Source organism: Ammospiza caudacuta, chromosome 13 (genome assembly GCF_027887145.1).
Source record: "Ammospiza caudacuta isolate bAmmCau1 chromosome 13, bAmmCau1.pri, whole genome shotgun sequence".
Lineage (NCBI taxonomy): Eukaryota > Metazoa > Chordata > Aves > Passeriformes > Passerellidae > Ammospiza > Ammospiza caudacuta.
The window spans coordinates 8,110,167-8,128,805 of NC_080605.1; positions in this window are offsets into that span (position 1 = coordinate 8,110,167).

Genomic DNA, 18,639 nt, shown 5'->3' on the forward strand with positions numbered 1-18,639 from the left:
ATAAATTTAAGGTTGTTATTGTAGTGGTAGTGTTGGTTAAGACAATTCTAACTTGAATGGTTGTCTCAATATATAACACTAAACCTTCAGCTCTGCTGTATTTACTACCCTCTAAGTTTGATTTTATGTGAAGCAGCTGACACTGAAGTGCTGATATCTTGGTGTTCAATTAAAGTAAGGAATAAGAAACACAACAGTGTGGTTTTCACAGTGTCAAGTCAGAGTAATCCAAGACTCTTTTTATGTTCTCCTGCTAAAACTATAATGAGGGACTATGGTGCTCTACACTCACTAGCAAGTACTCTGTGCAAATCATCCTGCTCTTAGGATCATAACAGCATGTGAAGTCATTTATTGATTCAACCCTGCTAGCAAAAGGGACTTGTACAGCAAAAGCTCTCACCTGCCTGCCCTCTTACCCCAACCAGGTGATGAATGGCAGAATGTCATAGGGAGAAGCTCACTTTGTAGGTGCTGATTCTGCAGCATCATCCAGCAATTCTCAGAAATCAGGGACACTATTCAGGTGCTTAAAGTAAAGGCCATGCTTAGTTAATGACCTTATTTTTTTTGCTGCAGCTGTCTGTATGGCAGATAGGTAACAATATTTTACACTTGGGCAAACTGAAGTTGGGTGTTTTAATGGAGAAATCCTATGGCATTTCCATAGTATTCCACTTCCGAATCAGAGGTAGTGGCAGACCTCTTTTGATGCTGTTGGACTCTGTTTTACAGGAGCTCATGAAATCCCCTAAGTGGCTCCAGCACTGTGTAGCTGATTGCTTTGAAGAAGGTCTGTAAATTCTCCCTGTAATACTTTAAAATGACTAGCAGCTCCTCTGTTTGAATGACCAAAATACTTTCTAATGGCTGCTGGAGGAGCCTTCTCTCCTATTTGGAGTTAATCCACTCAGAAATTAGGGCAGTGCAGATTACCTTTGGAAAGGAGAAAGCTGCAAAAAGGTCCAAATTTACACACACAAAGCATGTGGGATGAGACATACTTTGAGCTGGTGTAACATTCTTGATGTGACATCCCTATCATATTTAAGTAATATTCATCTCTTCCCTAAATCCTCTGACAGAAATAAGCCCTGTTCAACACTCTATTCTTAGATTTTTGTCAGGCTTTTTTTCCTCCTCATTTTTCTCATTAGACTGACATGTTTTTGTAGTCACAGGAGCCAATTTTGCTTCTAGTCACAGAAAGTGAATGCCTTTGCATGGACCCCTGTGGGCATGGAGGGCTGGAGCAGACAGTGCTGTCCCTCACAGCTCCCATGAGGGTTCCAGCCCACTCTGGGGCTCAGGGTGCCCCCCTGGAACCTGAGTGTGCTGTGACTGAGGGGCTTCTGCAAACTGCATTTGCTGTAGAAAATAGGTGAGGGGCAGAAAAGAATATAGGATGTAAAGACACCCAAAAAAGCAAAAGTAGAGAGATGCTAAAATGCTCACACATCTCTGCTTCCAGCACAGTGACCTTCACTGTGGAGCTTCTATCTCAGAGCAGCTCATAAAAACAGGCTGGCAACTGCCACCCTGGTTGCCTTTAAAATGTCACTGCTTTAACATCAAATCAGGAGGTATAATTGCCTTGTTTCTGCCTTCTCCCCACCCTCAGTGGGATTCCAGTCCCATCAGGATTCCAGTCCTGTTCATGCCCAAAACAATCCCTGTTTTGGGCCTGATCAAATGTGAACACCATATTTGTGTTCCTGGAAGGAGTTTGTAAAAGGTCATAAAAACTGCAAGTTCAAAGGGCTGGATTGTTTTCAATACACTCCATGAATTTCCCATTTCCCATCTGCAAGCAGGGACTGCATGCCTTGAAGTTATTCCAGGATCCAGGTGATAGTCAGAAGTCTAACACAGTATCTGAGAAAGAACTGATTGATTTCATATGAGGAAATTCAGGGTTAAAATTGGCAGACTGTGCTACCTCTGGTTTATTTATCCTCACTTTGGACAAGTGACATTTCCACCACAAAACTCTATTTAACTTTCCATGAAACTGATTAAGGTGGAAAGCATGTTTCTGCATTCTGGCCAGGCTCACTTTATGCAGCCAATGCATTTTTAATTAACTTTAGTTTCTACTTTTGCTTTCTTATCTGACATTCTTTGTTAAATGATCTAACAGGATGAGACACTCATGTAGAAACATATGGAAAGAGAGGACAACATCTTCATAATAATGCAACAAAATCTCACATTCTGGTGCACCATGCTTACAACAAAACCAAAGACAGCCAGAAAGGCAGGTTATTCCACACTGTAAAACATACCTGAAATTCATAGCATATAGCCTGTTTTAATAAAAGACATGGTGCTGGCTGCCCAGCAGACTGGAGTATAAGATGGCATGGGAAGAAAACATGTAAAAATTGTCATCTGTCAGGTCCTTCAGCACGTGGGGCTGGCATTTGGCAGCTCAGCCTGCAGCAGATGGGAGCTGCTGCTCCTCCACTGCTCAGTGCAACCCCTGCATACCAAAGGGATTGAGCAAATTTATTGGGAAGAGCTTGAGTGAGGTGGATCACCCAGAGGCTGAGAGAGGAGTAAAAGCCAGCTCAGCTCAGTCTTGGGAATTAGAAAAAGTACTCAGCTTTGCAGAAGTGTGCTAAGTGCAGGGTAGCAGCCAAAATTCCACATTACCAGGAGAGGCTCTGACTCCAAGATGTCCCAGCAGTGCCCAAGAGAATGTAGGTGAATCTTTTTGACTCTGAAATGTCTCTGCCTACACACTGTGGTTACTTCCTGGGAGTAAAATGTTTCACTTGTGTGGGATCTCAGCACCTCAGGATGGAGGTGCAGAGAGGCCGAGAACACCCTTGGGGGGCTCGGGAGTCCTGGAATGCTGCCAGAAGTGTCTGGTGGCTGGACTTTGATCCGACACAGGAGACGACGCCTGTATGAGGACTGGGAAGGTTTCACTGGGTGTATGGTGAAGGGATAAGTTAATTAGAGTGTAAAACACAGGGTTTAGGATTTTGGTACAGGGGGGTCTAAAGAAGTAAGATGGAGGAATTGGGGCGTGTCCTGTCCTTCTTCTTCTTCTTCTTGGCCTCCATCTTCTGTGGTGATGTTGGCACTTTGGAATTGGTTATTACTAAAAGTGCACCGGTTAATAAGGGTAGAAGGTATTGGGGAAAAATGATAAATATTGTACACGTAACTTAGGGTATAAAGATAAGTGACCGCCCCGGGGGCTCGCAGTGTGCCCATGGCTGACTTGCTGTGCAGACCTCTGTCGGGCTGAAAGAAAATCTTTTAGATAAACAATTAATAAACACCGAGACCGAGACAAGATCAGAAGTCTCTCCTCGTCCTTTGAAGCGCCGGGCTCTTCAAGGCCATCCCTGGGCCTTTCCAGGCCACCTAGACAGCACAGAAAACTTACACACTTGTACCAAGATCTTTAGAAATGATATTAGATCACCATATCTAAGTCCAAGAGAGAACACCTCTGAGTTTGGCAATCCCTTGCATTTTCCACTGTGCTCACAGATATTCATAACATCTCCCACATAGAAAACCAACATATATTTGATCTCAGAGAACTCCCAGCAGCTCATAAAGAAAGAAATCCATGTAAGCAACCAACAGATCAGACAGCAAACTCTTAAACACTTAGGCATCTCAGCTCTGCAAGTGTTTCTGTGACCTGCAATATAAATGTCTCAACAGCCTCCAAATGTAAAGGGGGAGGAGATGTACCTGCTGTGCAATATTATAAAGAAAAATATATGTTCTCCCATGTGTAAAACCAGAGAGTTTGCTTTGCTTTTTAAAAAAGCTAAGATTGTTTTGTCATTCCTGTACATTATTTGCTTTGCCAGGATCACATCATGCTGGGCTCTCCACTAGGATGAAGCTAGAAAATCTAAAGGATGAGAAATTCAAGTCACATCTCTCCAGTTCTTTGAGAGAGATTCAATGAGTGACTGGAGAATTAGTATAATTACTGCTACATCACAGGTACTAAGCAAATAAAGCCTGATTAGTAGAGGTGGGGAAGTGAGTTTTATTTGCTTAGGATACATGGTTTATTTTCCTTTCCTTATTTTTTAAAAATAATAAATACTTGATAAACAATTGGAAGGAAAACAGTTACCATTAGAAAGTCATCTCTTGCATCCCTCTGGTCAAGCTGAAGCTAAAGCTGGTAGAAAAGCTTCAGTTTAAGCATGGTTGAATTAGGTTTTCTGATGTGGCTGCCAGGTAGCTCAGGGATGAGGCGCTGTGGGTGAGAGGAACCTGCTCCTGCAGAAGGCAGGGAGCAAGCTGAGTCAGCAGGATTGCAGCATCCTCTGCAGAGTGATGGCCTCTGATCCTCACCAGCTACAGGGGCAACCCTCTGTGCTCACCTGGGGTCTTCCACCAGCACCAACTGTTATAAAATCTCTTTAACACACAATGCATTTTATTTTATGTAGGTCTCTATTTATATAGAGAGACATAGTGTCTCTATGTAGATATGTGGTATTCAGAATTGTGCTTTAAATGATTTATAAGATTTTCTGTATTACATACCTTTATAAATGGCACTTAAGCTGTGAGAACAGAAGGGGATACTCCAAATGGAGGTGGGTTACTGCAGCTGGCAGTTTGGGGTTTGAGTCCATAGCACATCAATGTGCCATGTTTTGGGGTCATGGGTGAATGAGACAGCAAGAGAAAAGGTGTTGACAGTGGCAATCTGGTGAGTTGGTAAAGCCAAAATCATGACCTTTGTTAAATCAGTGTGACCAGGAAATGTACAGAAATCCCATCTTTCCAATTAATACCAGAGCACAAAAGATCAGAGTGCAAGGAAATGTTCAAGTGAACAAAGAATCTTATAGCACACATAAAACACATACAACATGGGAAATCATATTGGGTGCAAATATGTGGACTGATAGCACAGAAAAGCTTCTAGGTATTCAATTAATTTTCCTTTACGGATTAAGAACACATTTACATTTTTTAAGGAACTGTCTGCAGCTGCTCTCTGCCTAAACCACAAAAACCTATCCACTTAATAAAAGAATGCAACACAACTCATTGAAGCCAACAGTCTCAAAAAGCATCCATTAATTTTGGATGCTTCTGGTTTCAGATGTCTCTCTTAATGAGCTTGAATGTAAACACACTCTTAATAATTCTGCCAGAACTGAGCTAATAAGTCAATGTCTTCGTTTATCAAGTGAAACACCTGACCTCATGCTGTATGGATGAATCAGATGCTCTGACTTAATCATTTATATTACTTTTTTTTTAGTATGAAAAGAAGGAGAATTTGGCCCCAATTCCCTGTTGTGTTCTTGCTCCTCTCAGCAGCTGTGGCTGGGTGAGAAGGCCTGGCTGGAGCAGCCTGGCTGAGAGGGGCTCATCCCACACCCCCATCCCAGCCTGCATTTGTGGGAAGAAGGGAACAGGACAGGAGGGGAGTTTGCAGTTTGCAATAAACCCTTTCACTGACCACCTACCTCCTCAGTCTGGGAGATCCAAGCCCTCACCCACTGCTTCAGAGGACTGTGAGGGACCATGGCTCCCAGCTGACACCTGGAATGACTCTTTCTCCAGGCAGGGCCAGGTCCCTGCTGCTGTGTCCTCACTGCGGGCACAGAGCTGCACAGCTGATGGTGTGGGAGCTGGCACTGGGCAGGTTTGGAATGGCCTGCTGACACATCAATACTTTATGGCAGGAAGGACTCAGGCTGAAGGAAAATCCATCCAGAAAATGGAACTGCTGATCCCCAAAAGGAGAGGAACTGGCCACACCAGCCAGTGGGGCTGTGTCAGGCAGACATTAGCACTCAGTTATGAGAGGCTGGGCTCAGAGCTCCAGGCACCGACCTGGGACACTGAGGTGTGAGGGAGGGATGCCTTCAGCCTCTGGCTGGCAGGGCTGGAACACACTCCTGGGCAGGATGAATTTTCTCATGGGTAATTTTCCTGCAGCCTGTGGCCCTAAAGGAATTTTTTTCCAAAGAAGAAGAAGTTGCATAGCCCCAAAGGATCAAAAACATCCAGGAAGAGGAGCCTCTCCCCATTCTCCACAGAGTTTGTGGAGATACTGCCATAAAAAAAGGAATTAATATGGAAACTAAAAGGCAGATCATTCTTGATTCCACATCCTTCATGTGCAGACTCTGATTTTTTTTCTCAGTGTTCTGAGGAAAATGAAATTAAAAATAATTATTTCTCACTTCCCTTATCTGAAGATCTGAACTGGTTAACTTCTGACAGGTCATCCTTTTGTACAGATTCTAGTAAGAAACACCAGAACCTAACCTCAGCAGCTCATTTGGTAGGTCTGGATTAGAAGCTGGGTATTACAGAGTGGTAATTAATAATTTTCATCAGACAGGAGTTTGTTAGGTGTGAAAAGGGTGGGCAGAAAACACTGGCTGTAGACAAAGCCCAATACTCAGAAGAGGTATTTAATATATTGAAAGATGGATTCAAGGAAAATAACAATGACCACTGCAGAAATACACAAGTCCCGGCAATTAATCTACAAAAGCATCCTGGAAAAGTCTGAGACAAAATGTCTTCATTAAATGAGTCTTTAGAAGTGAGCAAATGTTCTAACAAAGAGTTTCATGGACAAATAGTTATATTTGCTGACTTTTAGAGAAAAACTGCAACACACACTTGTTCAAAGTGGCTGGGGATGAGCATGTGTCTGGCTGCTTATGATTTTCTACAAAACTTTTCCTTTTCATGAAATGTGTATTTTAAATTCCAACTTCATGGCCTTGTTTTGTGGATTAGAAAAGCCAAGTCATACAGGCAGGACTGGTTGGCTGATTAGATGGTGAAGCTCTTGGCAGTGAATCATGTGGTTATTGAAAATTCTGATAAAAACAAGCAAATATTTTTTGCATTAGGAAGCTCTTCTGTTGTCTGTAGGTCCTCTGGCAACATGATACCATCAGGCCAAAAGCAGGTCTGTGGAAAGCAGAGGCCTGAAATTGGCAATTATGGCTTAAAGGACTCAGGCAGTGAGGACAGGGTGGTCTCCCCAGCACTGCTGTCATGAAGCCTCCAAAATACCTCAGCTTTTCGGGGTTAAATGAATAACCAGAGATGACTAAAAAAGCAGGCAGGCTTCTCCTCTAATGTGACTACTGTAAAGATTTACGTTTTTAAGACACTGTCATATGTACTTTGTTTTCCTTCCAAGATCCTCTTTGTTGTTTTGGTGTACTTGGATCAAGCTGTACATCCAGCCACAGCTGCTGGCAGTCATGGCAGTTATCTTTGACCTTTTCCTGAGAAACAGCTGATAGCTTTCCAGGCTCCTTGGCCAATGGTGGGCTTGAAGCTAAGACTAAAATGTTCACCTGATTGCATTTGAACTTGGGGCTCACTCAGGTAGAAAAAACAAGTTGTACTTCTGACAGAGACCTGCTTCCAAAAATATTGAGCAAGCTACAACTTTCTATGCTATTGAGTTGTATTGCACTGAGCATTTGACACAATATTCCACACACACTGAAAACAACCTTTGCAGTTTATGAAATGTAAATACCATAGCATGAATTTCTATAGATATGTGATCAGAAATTAGAGGTTGTGGAAAAGGTCATATTTACAAAGTTAAATTTGTTGCAAAACCTAATGATTCACCGTATAGTCTACAAATATATTAGCCTACAATTTTAAAAAATTCTCCAAAGTTATTGATAGGCTTTAGTACAAACTTGGTAATATATGAGGGCATTTCACCCAAGTGAATGTTTTGGATGTGGTGATTCCACTATTAATTATAGAAATGTCTGCTTACAAATCTAGAATAGCAACTGTCCTAAAACTATTCTTTATTAGCTCTCTGCCTACATTTTGTGCAGCTGTACTTTGCCATTGCACTCAGAATAAATAGGAGTATTCTGCAGTACAAGTTAATGAATAAATGACGAATTACTAAAACTGTCTGACCAAATGATTCAATCTCTTCATCATGAATCAGAAATTCTACTTATGTTTCCTCATCGTCTGCATTTGCTCGTGTATGCTCCCTCAAAGCATGCTTTTTAGTTATCACTGTTATTACACACTTTAATGGTTGGTTAGATTTGTCAGATTTCTGCAAATTCAATGAAATGCCAAGCAGAGAAAACACATGAAAACTCTGTGTTCAGAGTTGTTTCTACTGAAGAATTATTTCTTTCCACATTTGATTTGTGCTGGTGTTTAGAGGCAGAGGAAAGGAGGAAGGTGTTCTGATGCCCATGGTGCCAACCTGAACACCAGTTTCCTGTCTTGGACTCAGAAATGGTTTTGGTTTTATCCCTGTCTTTGGACTGGAGGTTTTGTGAGTTAACAATCTCTGTGAAGAGACTGCACCTTATCTCCAGGACAAAGAGCTACATAAACCTTTGGTTTAGTTAAACAGCAGTGGTAGGGATCCATTCTTTAATTAGGACCATATGGAAATACCAGCTTGGAGTGGCATGGAGAGTCTGTTATTTTCCCCCAACTGCTCATTGTCATCAGTCACCTCTCATGGCTGATTATCTGGAATTCCCTGGCAGGTGCCTGATGGTCACTGTAGCATTTGTGTTTGAAAAACTTGCCTTGCTTGTGCCCATAATTAATTATTACTAGAACTTTGGTTGATGCTTTTCTCCTCAACCCAGAAGTAAATTTTTCTTCCATTCCTGTAACAAACCCCAAGTAAATTTTCTATAAATGTTATTACTGACCTTTGTTCTCATTGGCAGCTGCTGGAATCTCCTGCTCATGGAATTGAATGCCATTCAGTGAACGGCTCCTTTCCCCAGCTATCTTAGCAGGAAATGCCTTTCAGGGCTCCAGATATTGGCTAACTCCCACCAGGGCCTTCTTCCAGCTGAGGATGAGCAGGAATGCACAGGGATGCCCGTGTGGAGCTGCAGCCCCTGCCTGCAGCAGTGAGTACCCACAGGACCTGAGCAGGTGGGACACAGCAGGTGGGGGCAGGCAGGTTTAGGTCATTTCTTCCAAGCTGTTGTACCAAATTTGTGTGGTTTTAAGCAGTGTCAGACAGCTAACAATCTCCATCCTGAGAGAACAGGAAGGGAAAACCTCTGTGATGGAGAAGGAGAACTTCAAAGGCCTCATTTCAGCTCCTCCATCTTGCACTCGTTTTCACCTAGCAGTATCTGATCACAACACACATGGATCAGTTCTGCCTCAGGGTCACCATCTCCTCTGTTCTCTGCCCCTCTGCAGATGAGAGCTCTGCACCTTTCCTGGGGATGGACACTGCTGAGGAATGGACCTTGCTCATCTCACACTGGCTCCCTTTCCCCTGGTCATCAGCCGAGTGCATTTTTATACCTTATTGAAATGCACAAAAATGCACTGTCCAATTTGACAAAACTTCCAACTAATTGCAAAGTACTTTTTGCAATTTCCTCTGTAATATCCTTTTGAAAGTTGCCCTGTTTTCTTCCTCTTTGAATGCGTATTCAGAGCAGGCAGATTTGTAGGCACACAATAAGAAGTTGATTTTGAAAAGAGGTAAATAAATTGCACTGGCTGGAAAAGGGTTTCTTGCTGCCCTTTTATTATGATGTGCACAGAACTTGCTACAAATTCTTTACTTTGCATTTCTATCACAAAGATAAATGAAATTGTCAGTCCTGTTCACATTTCCTTTTGATGGCTATATAAAAGTAATAGTCATGGTGCCAAAAAAAGCTTTCATTAATTCTTCTATTTATTAAGGTGAAAGGAGGACTATTTTGCAAACAAAGAAGAATAAACAAACTGTGGTGAATGTCCCCTCTTTTTCTAGAGAATATACCTTCTTTATTCCTAACTTTAGAATGACTTTGTGCAGTTTTAAAACACATAAAAAACTTCTTGATTTCAGATTTCTGTAGCTTCATCTCAGTATTCACCACTGCAACACTACACAGGATAAGTGAAATGTTGTATGGTAATGTTGAAATTTAATCCAGGGAATAAGACCACACTTTAAAAACAGGGAAAAAGAGAGAAATTCTTGTACTTGTTCCACAGAGATATCTGATATTAAGGAAAATAAAATCAAACAAAAACGAAACAAAAACCCACCCCACTCTGCTTTTTATATGTGATAGATATAGATATCAGTGTCATTCCTTCAAAACCATCTTGGGAAAAGAAGCCCTCATAAATCACATTTATTAGGAGTGGTCTGGAGCAGAACCAGCCCTGTGTGCTGCCATGGAGCTGACCCAGGGCCTGCCCCAGCTCCCCTGCCTTGGCAGCACCCAGGGCTGCAGGAGCTGCTCCAGGGTGGCACACAGTGCCAGCTCTGTCCCCACTGTGCTGCCAAACTCTGAGCACCTGGGCAAGGGGATGGGTGGGAACAAGAGCAGGAGGATGAGGAGGGCACAAAGCCCCTGGGGAGGCAGCAGAAAGCTGCACAGCAGGGGAGGGCCATGGGGAAGTGACACGGGCACTGCCCTGGCAGGAGACACCTTCTGAGATGGGCACCAGGGCAAGGAGAGCTGGGGCCCTCAAGAGCAAGAGGAAGAACCAGGTTATTCTTTGCAGATGGGGGTGAATCTGCCTGTACATAGGGTTAGTTCTTAGAGTCTCAGAAATTTATTTGGACTTTGGCCCTTTACTTTTTTCACAGCATTGCTTATTTTATTTTATTTTATTTTATTTTATTTTATTTTATTTTATTTTATTTTATTTTATTTTATTTTATTTTATTTTTTATTATATTTTTATTTTATTCTATTCTATTTTTATTTTATTCTATTTTATTTTATTTTCTCTTATTTTATTTATTTTCCTCCCATAGTTTTGTCATTACTTGCAGAGAAATGGGATTTGTTAAGATTTTGAGAAAACAGCAAGCCCCAAGAGACAAATGAATATTCGGAGACTGATAATTAAGATGGGGAGGTTTGGAAATCACACCAAGTTTAGCAGTGTCATTGTAACTTCCTGGCTGCCTGGGAAGTATTTGAGCAGAGAGTTTGTACATGTCCTGATGAGGAAGAAATCTCTTCCTCTGAAGGACAAGGCGAGGGCAATACTTCCCTAAAGCCTTTGAAACAGGATCAAGACACCAAAGTTGTCTTTGTCCTTCCCATGAGCTGCAAAAGGTCTCAGGACAATCAGTCCCATCATTTTATTGTTTAAGTGTGCAGTTTAAAACCCCTGACCTTTTATCACATCTATTTAGCTCTATATCCATGGCTCAGGAAAAAACTAAAAATGAGATGGATATTCTGTGCTTGGCAGAGAAATGCAGTGCTAATTCATTTTCTGGCTGCAACAGTCCAACTGTGTTTAGCTTTTCCTTCCTGCATTCACTTCTAAATCTGCCTCCTCTCTTCCACTGCTCCTCACACCCATTAGCATCTCTATGTGTTTATGTGTCACTGTAAATCTTCAGAGTCATCTTTTACCACAGCTCTTATTAGTATAGAATAGATAAGACTTTCTGCAGAGGCTGGAGTTTCCAGAATCTGAAACTCTTGCTGGTTTAGCCTGCCCTGGATGTGCATTCACTGCCAGGCACTCAGAGGCCACAAAGCCTGATATTGACTCTGCTGCTGCTGCAGCTGTGTGTGATGGTACTCACAGCCAAAGCCCCAAGCCATCTTCCTACTCCACTTTGAAGGAATCACTCTCTTTATCAGTGCAGGAAACAAGCAGCTTGTCTGCTACAACATTCAGAAACCTCCCCTTCCATCTCCTTCCCTCCCTTAGCTACAATCTGAACATCAGATATGGGAGAAAAATAACACTGGGTTTCCTGAGGCAATTAATTTTACAATAGTTCAACTTTAACACCTTTGGACATAAGCACAAATGGGAAGAAAAATTAAAGCTTAGATTCACAAAGCCATGAAAACAGCAGTAAACATCCAGCAAAAAAATGTTTCCTTATCATCTGCAAGCAAAGGATTTAGCCACTGGGAGATGTTTTAAGCCCAATTATTTTAAAACCTACATAAACACTATTTCTGATTCCATGGGAAAATCATATCCAGTTCCAAAGGCTTCAGGAAAACCAGGCATAAAAGCTCGAGATCTTACTTGAAAACAAGAGGTATCTGAAAGTGCAGCCTTCCCTAAGGAAGCCAATTTAAATTTCAAGTTTCAGACAAAGCAGAAAGACAAAACCTCAGAACCAACCCCCACCTTGTATCAAACCCAGGGGTTATTAAAGATTAGCCCCAGGTTTTCATTAGAGCCTGCTGTGACAGAGCCGGTGCCATCCCTGTGCTGGGGACACTGCTTTGCCAGCACCTGTGCAAGGGCTGGGCTGACAGAGAAGCTGGGCTCCATCAGATCAGCCTTTAATTTCTCCAAAGCAGAGACATCCCCCTGTTTGTTTGCACAGCCCAGCATTAAAGATGCTTTCACTGTGGTGGAAATGTCAGTATGCAAGAACTGAGTCCCTGGAGCTTTCCCAGCTAGATTGCTTTTCCTCCCCACCCCTTCACCCCTGCTTTTTTTTTATTTTTCCCTTTTCATTTTGGATTTTTTTTTCCCCATGACACTTAAAAATGATATAAATATTATAGGCTAGTTTCTGGTCTCCTGAAGTAATAATATTGAACAGCAAAGGTGTTTGTGTTTAAGAACACAGGACTTTCAGCAGTTACTTGGCTGAATGTTCTTTGCTATGCAAAACTCTGCAATATTTCCAGTAGTGCCTTATAATGTCAGCTTTTGGAGTATGATAAGGTATCTCTGTGGTTTCATATTGCATCAAGAGGAAATCCAGCATACAAATGACTTGCTTGGGAATATTCTACACAAAATTATTGAGATTTTTAAGCTGTTTCTCCCCTTACTGAGGGAGTGAAATAGATTATATGGTATTGAAGCCTTTTTTTTTTTTTTGGAAAGTTTTACTTTTGGAAAAGATCATTTAAGTGAGGAGTGTTATATTTATGGACTATCATATATTAGTGCTCCTGTACATTCCCCTCCATTACCCAGAAGGAAGGGCAGCAAAAATCAGGTCTGTTTGGTAATAATGCTATTTCCAACCATGCAACCACCAACCCATGTGAGATTTTACTGCAATATCATTCTCTTGCCTGCAGAATGGTTTTGTACCTGATGTTCAATCATTATGTTCATTAGTGGGGAAAAATCCTTCAGGAGTATCATTCTTTCTAAAAAGCCATATGCAATTGTGTGGCTAAAAAGCAGAAATGTCTTTAATTATATCAACCATGCTTGCAAATTAAAGGCATAATAACCCATCTGCATCTGTGTAAATCGGGTATTAGGCCTGAAGTCAGGATTCATTTGTGTACATCTATGCAAAAAATAAAGGAGTAAAACACATGCACAAGCATAATGTTTAGAGTTTGTGATGGATTGGAATGATATCAGAGGGTGTCAGAACAGTACATTAGTGATATCACACAAACAGAAAATCATGGGAGATGCTAGATGATGGCAGGAGAAAGAGGGAAATTTACTTCCACATTTAGAGACCTTTCTCCACAAAAGCAATGTGAATACTCTCACTCAATCCCTCACTTTGCCAAATTTGCAGGACAAGGCTTAGGAATATCTTAAAACTGGAGTACCAAGCTGGCATCCTTCCCTGAGTGTCAGAATATCTCAGGAGAGCTTCCAGTAGCAGGCGTCAATATGTTCATTTAACTTTCTCCTCCAGATCAGCCTTCAGATTCTGGCAGGGAGCTACACTCCCTCATTTTAGATGTAAAATTAAAATTTACATTAAAAGAGTTTAAACATCTATAAGGAACATCTGGAAGTCTTTCCCCAAACACTGAATAAGCAAAGGCTCCAGGACTGGCTCCTTTGTATGTATTTGGTTAAAACACACAACAGCATCAGTGTCAAACAAATGGATGTACTTGAAAGAGCTACAAGGAATTACAAAAGACTCTTGCTCTCTTTACATCAGCTCTGTGATGCTTCCTGCTCCCTCCTCTTGTTGAAGCTGCTGCTGTAAACAAACAAACAAATCCCAGAGCTGCACTGAGGGTGTTGGAAGCATCACCAGCCACAGCTGGGGAATAAATCCAGCACTGACACTGGAAAGGAACACACACGTGGTGAGGCTTTGTGGGATGCTCCCTCCAGCTCTGTGACAGGGCAAGGCAGCAGGGACTGGGTGAGCAAAGCCAATTTTTCTCAGGATGCTTCTTGGGACTGTTGTGAAACTGCTGCTAGGATTAGTAACTGGGCAGCAAAATCCTTGTGGTTTAACAGCAGAAAACAAAAGAGTTTATAGGAGAAAATAAATTTCACAACTCAAAATGCATTCTACAAATAGTGGGTCATTTCCTGCTGTCCTGATTTACCTAAGCACTCAGGCCCTGACTAACCTGAGAGTAGCCCTGGCTGTAGACAGTGCCAGTCCCAGCCATTTCAGCTCCATCTGCTCCCCTTTGGGAATTCCCTAGGAAGCTCCTTTAAGGGCTCATGGTCCCAGTGCAGAAAATGCACAGGGAGTAGAGAGTTTCCTCCAGGACAGATGTAGACCCTGGCTCTTGTGTGTGTCAGCAATCAGGAGCCTTGTCCTGTTAGTGAAATTTGTATTTTGTAGTGGTCATACATCTAACAGTAAAGCACATTTGGTTAATAGATCTGTGCCAAAGAGCACAGGAATACAAGTAATTCTTACAAAGAAAACTTTTAAAAGTAGTGCTACCTCTTCTGAGAGATGCAAAAGGATATTACTGATTAAGGGTCACTGGTTCCTCTCCCACTGGGACCATTTCTGTGCTTGGGGCTGGGCAGCCTGGGCTGGAGGAGACAGAAATTAGGGGAGCACATTCAATAGTGACATGAGACCTGGAGGAGTTGATTCCTTGACTCTGGCTTCTTATGCCACAAAAACAGGGAAATTTTGTTCTTTTTTTCTCTACATATTTGTTCTCCTTTTTTTCTTTTTTTTCTTAAATGTCTGCCTGAAAGAAAATCTAGTTTTATCTGGTCTTAGACCAATTAGTACTTCTGCCTGTGGAACCTATTAGCAGCATCAACAACAGCAGATATGTTCAAAATATAAAGCTGGTCATTCCTGTGCTTTAATCTTAATTGGAGCTTTAAATCTAACACAGTTTTAATCATTAAAATAATGCTGGAAAGAAAAGCATGGGGTTGGGGGAGGGTTAAATTTCTTTTATTTCTTATGTTCTTTTCAGAAAGTTATTGTAATTATTTTTATAGTGACAAGAAGATTATTTGACTTAATTTAATACAGAAGATTAAGTTCTCAGGAAAAAAAATACTGTAATGTTCACAAGTGGAAAAACAATGCCAACATTTCCCTACACTATTAGAATTACTTCCTTATCCTCCTGTGGGACAAATGTGTCCTGAGATGTGTGGTAAAATTTAAGGTACCACTAAAATGTGGGGCACAACCAAGGGTCAGACATCTGCAGACCACTCACAGCCTAGAAATTCCTTCCCCCACCCCCTCCCCCAAATAGTTCTACACTGGGAAGTCTCTAGGTTTTCTCCCTTATAATCAATTTTTTAGAAATTCTTTTAAATTAAGTTTAGCTGTGAACTAATGGAAATAAATTATCTCTGAAGTATATCATGGTGGTCCTGCTCCTGCAGTCTGCAGCGTGATGATGAATGGCCAGCCTCGTAAAATAGCTGTTAATAGATTTTTAAAGCCAGAGGGGAAAATTATGATCATCTAATTCTGACCTCCAGCATGGTGCTGGTGCCTGGACACCCCCTGCACCTTCTGCATCAGGGCCACAGCTGCTCATGGAAATCCAGGACATTTTTCAGCCAGACAAGCCCAGCAGACCCTTTGGGAAGGGTGAGGTAGATTCTCACCTGGTGAAAATCAGATTGGTCACAGCACCCTGTGACACCACATGGAAATCTGGTCTATTCTTGCTTTTTTTATGGTGCCATGAATGCTGTCCTCCCCCCTGACAGGGCCATTCTCCTTCTCTCTTTGTCTGAGCTGTCCCCCTTAAGCTTTCCTATTGCTCTTGGGTCTCCACCCCAGCTTTCCCTCTCCTCTCTGCAAACTGCCCTCAGCCCCTGTCCCTTTCCTGGTCACCATGTCCTCTGTGCTGGCTCTGCCACATGCACCTGTTGGCTCTGTTTTTAGGGACTGACATCAATATCTTGCTCAAGACAGCACAGTCTCTTTTCATCCACTTGGGGAATGCTTCACTGATTATAAAGAAACCATGAACAGAGAGAAGGGATAAATTACTTAACCAATCCTCTACCAGTGACTTTGTTATGTCTGCTCTCAGAATTGTGAGCACCATAACTCTCCAATTTCAAGGTTTGTGCTCTAATCAATTACTTTGAGATAGGAAACAAAGATTTTTGTTCGGGTTGCTGTATTTTCCTGCCTGTATTTCCACATCCAGGAGGACTCTGCAAAGTAGAGTTCACGGCTGGCAGTGCTGATCATTACTGTTCAGAACTGCTACACTGTCCTCCTCCTACTTAAAAAGTTTTAATGCCCTGTGGGTTTTAAAGCTAATTTTTTTACTAGAAAAAGTCCAAAATGGAGTCTGAGTCCTGAGAACTTGCCAGTTTTGATTTGCTCAGCACCATTCTTTCTATTTGCTCAGGCACTTTTCACCCTGCTGGGGCAATGTTTGCCAGCCCAGACTATCTATGATTCCTATTAAATAAATATACAAACAACTGACTAAATAAAGCAGATCTACAGACATCAGGTCTTATTCAAAACCAGAGCTTGACAGGGACAGGAGGAAGCCCAGAGTGGGCTCCACTGGCTGTCTCTGGGAGCTCTTCCCAGACACCAGGGGATCACTGAAAGAGAAGCAATTGCTGAAATCTCACCTGAAAGGCACAGGGAAGTGCCTGCAGTATTTATTTAGTTGCAGGGGCTCCTGGGCAAACTCCAGTGCATGGAGCCAAGGGAAGTCACTCTTCTGCTGGCTTACTCTGATCAAAAGGGATCAAAAGTGGGGTCTGAAGGATCTGAATTGGTTCTTGAGCATGTCTTTTCTTGTTAGCACTGCACAATGCCCATTACAGCGCTGTCAAGACTTGAGGATGTGGGCATAAAGCAGATTTCAAGCCTGAAGAGCAAAATAAATTACTTGGCTTGGGCGGATGGAAAAGGACACTTCTTTTCTCAGCTGTCTAGCAAGGCAGGAGTAGAGTTTAGTCCAGTGAGAACAAAAATAGCCCAATAAAACCTACTGGCTGCAGCAGTACAGATGGCTTCTACCATCTCCTAAGCCATTTAATTTTAGAAGCTGAAAAATGGCAGAGCTGAAATTTTAGGTGAACATTTCACTGCAGGTGATCATGGTAGTGAGAAGTGTTAACTCAGGCTCTTGTCTTGCATCCCTTCTCTCAGTGTTTAACACCTCAACTCTCCTGCCTCCTTCTCTCCCCAAAAGACCTTGAGGAGCACTAATTGCAGGGATTCATTTCAAAATCTTACAGTACATTGTTCCTGATCTCAGAAACAGTTGATAATTATCACTTTCACAAATATTTACTGCTATGTGATTCTTGAATAGAATATATTATGAAAATCTCCATATGCCCAGGCACAGCTTGACTTAGTGGGTGAAAGACAACGACTCTATTTTGGATTCACACTGCTGAGAGAAGAACACTTACTGTATTGAATTCCTACGTCACTTCAAATTGCCTTTACAGATAATAAATCCAAATGTTCCTTTGATAATTATCCTGTACTAAAATTAATGCCAAATAATGTGCAAGCAAGCAGGCAGGCCTTTATGGGTATGATTACAGCATTTACTTCTCTTTGGGAACTGCTGGAACTGTCTACATAAATAATACCATGCCATTATCCTTAAAGCAGCACATTTGTTTTACAATGAGCCCTTGCCGGGGGAACTTTTCACATATCTACTATTGAAGCTTTCTGTGCACCTTAATCATCTATCACATCCTTTAAGGAAAGATCCCTTAGAAGAGAACTCTTTTTCCCCCCCACTACTGCTTGACATAAAACTATAAAAGTTGCTAGGAATATTGGAAGCCCTCCCTCCTTTCTAAAAGACAATTTATCTTCTTTATTCATTCTGCTTGAATGCCTCTGTAACAAAAGAAACTTTTACTGTGCTTTGCCTGAAATTCACAGGAGTGCATATGTTATAAGGGCATGGTGAACTGCCAGCGTTTCAATGTCTCTCCCAGCCTGACGTGTTTTCCCCCTTCCCTGCTGTGCTGCAGCCCCTTTAATTGAATCCAAGATTTTTGGGGCTCTTGCACTAGCATGGGGATGTGCCACCTGCCTGAAGCAGTGCCTGTTGTGTATTTGGTCCTGAACTTTGTGTGAAATCTATCAGTTGAGACAATTCCTGTGCCCAGTGAACACAGCTGACAAATTATAACCTCAGCCTGTTTGTTGCTATCAATGAATTCTAAGTCAACAGCCATATTTTGTGCTGAAGTCAAATAAGCACTAGGAATTGGGAGATAACAGCTTAATTACAAGCTGGAGGGACCTCTGCAGCATCAAGTCCATGGAATAACTGAGCTGCTGCTGAGTCAGTGGCATCAGAAAACCAAAAATACATGGAGGAGGAAAAATGGCAGTTTTGTTGTAAACTGCTACTGAGCAGCCATTACACTCTAATCAGAAACTTTAAAAGGAAAAGCAGGAGTAACTCAATTCAGAGGCCTTTTACTGTCAATTACACCAGACCTTTTCTTATTCAT